Here is a 2,646-nt window from a genome sequence, read left to right on the forward strand (position 1 = left end):
CATTATACTTGCATAAGTGATTTTGGGGTGGTTGCAGAACACATTCAAATGGTGGTTGATGTTTTTATAGTGTTAGACATTTCAGTTCAGATAATGTTTGACTAACTAGATATATTTGATATTGATAACTCAAAGGATATGCCATTCATCCATGTACTGATGTTGTTGATAGCTACTAGCAGAGTTAAATTTTGCTATGAAATACATTGAAGAACATGGTGTCACTTGTTGTTGATCAGAGCACAGGATACAAATTGAGCTTGTCTTACAAAGGCCATAAAGAATTACGTAGATAATAAGTTGTGTTAGAGTAGTTTATGTCTGGGATAAATACCAAATTTAAACAAAAGTTTTAATATATGAAATTGTACAAATTAATTATAACGTTTCCAAACTAGTTTGGTTTTAGTCATACGATATCGAATATTAAAAATAACTAGTTTAACCAGTATTTAACTGTACTCAAAACTTTTCAAGTATTAATTATGTCTAACAGGCCGGCTCTAGGGGGAGTTCCCTAGGCCGATGACTGTGAGCCCTAAAATTCCAACTAATGACATAATATTAATGAATAAAAAACATCTATGATTCATTAATTTCATGTCTGTAATCAATATTGTAAAAAATATCAGACACTAATTGGACAGATAGAGCTCTTGAGGATTAATTAGAAATTAATTGGATTTTTATTTTTATATTTTTTATTTGTTAATTAAAAATTATTATATCAATTAAATTAATATATGTATTATATTATCGAAAAATAATAATATAGAATAGGAATATTTTTTGTAATATATAAAATCTTTTACAATGTGCGAATATCATTGAAACAACTCAAGCAAATAAAGTATAATGTTCAAAAGTAATATAATTCACCAAAAACTATGAAATAATATCATTAAAGTATTAAACCATATCATGAAAACAAGTAAAAACGTAATTAAATTAAAATATCTGAAAATAATAAACATAATTTACGTATAACCATGCGACAATATCTAAAAGTGAATCACAATAAAGAAAAAAATAATAATAAATATTTTTGTTCATCATTGCTTAGACGGTCTAGACGGCTAAAATTGCCTAGGTGCTAAAAACGAGGGAACTAATCGGAAAAAATTGAAACGGATTCTCAATTTCAAGTACTTAGACGAGCCGTCCAAATGACCTTTGTTTTGAACATTGACAATTGCTAAGTGATGCTCTTTATCTATAACTTGAAACTCCAAAAACACAATGTGAAAGTACCAAAGATTAATAATTTCGTGAACTGCAGAAATGAGAACTTTTTTTTAGTTTTAGGTTATTATTATTATTATGTGATTTTGATCATAATATTAAGGGTTAAGGTGCAAAAATACCCCTAACGTTTTAGGTCAGGAGCAATTTTACCCCTAACGTCTAAAATGGTGCAATTTTGCCCCTAACGTTTGTAGCCAAGAGCAATTTTACCCCTAACGTTTGTAATTTGGGTCAATTTCAGACACTATTATAAAACACATATATTTTTATTCATTATTTTGCACCAATTGCATATCAATTCATTCTAAAAAAAAGATTTCATGTTTTTTTGTAATTTAATAATAGAATTGGAGATTAATATTTATAAATTCGGTGAATTTTTTGAATTTTTTTGTCTAATTCGTACAAAAAAACAGTATATTTTTTTATTTTTTTTACATCCCAACATATGTTTATGATTTGTTACTGATAAAATGACGTATATGTGAAATGTAGATGATAAAATTCATGACCAAGAAGACAATTTGATGAATTATTTCTGAAATTGACCCAATTTATCAACGTTAGGGGCAAAATTGCTCTTGGCTACAAACGTTAGGGGTAAAATTGCACCATTTTAGACGTTAGGGGTAAAATTGCTCCTCACCCAAAACGTTAGGGGTATTTTTGCACCTTAATCCTAATATTAATATATTGTTTGAATTATATTCTTTTAGTTTATATTATTTGTCACCTTTATATTAAGAAAATGGTTGATTTGTATTAAAGTTATAGAAAATAGGCTAATACACCCCTCTCTTTTTATTAATGATCATTATTTTCCGTAACATTCATTAAGTTACATTCATTAAGTTACAGTATTCTTCATATCTTGAAACCATAAAATGATAAAAAAAAAAGTAATTAATGTTAAACCCATTAATAAGGGTAAAATATGGAAAATTTATATAAAAAAAAATTCCATCTTTAACAAATAACATGAACCGGAGGAAGTAATTATTAATAGGGTAATTAATTTATCAGTCCCTGTATTTTGATATAACACACTGTTTAGTCTTTGTATTTTAAAAAACACACAATAAGGTCCCTAATCTTTTTCTGGATGGACTGTTTAGTCCTTAACGTTTTTCTCAGTGAACTGTTTAGTCCCCGTTAGCCAATTTGGATTTGAGTCAAAATCTATTTAGAATAAAAATATAATGCCTTAACTACCCTTTACCACAAAATCAAATATGTAAGACTATTATCTTCATTGTTTCTCATCTATGCGTTCTTCTTTTCCTTTATTTTATTTTTCTTTAGACTCTACTGCATCTAAAATCAACTTTGAGTGTTCTTCTTCTTGATATGCGTGTTTTCCACCTTCAATTCGAAAGAGTAAGCGAGCGAGGTTTGAGTCGA

This window comes from Euphorbia lathyris, chromosome 4 (genome assembly GCF_963576675.1).
Source record: "Euphorbia lathyris chromosome 4, ddEupLath1.1, whole genome shotgun sequence".
In the NCBI taxonomy this organism is placed as follows: Eukaryota; Viridiplantae; Streptophyta; class Magnoliopsida; order Malpighiales; family Euphorbiaceae; genus Euphorbia; species Euphorbia lathyris.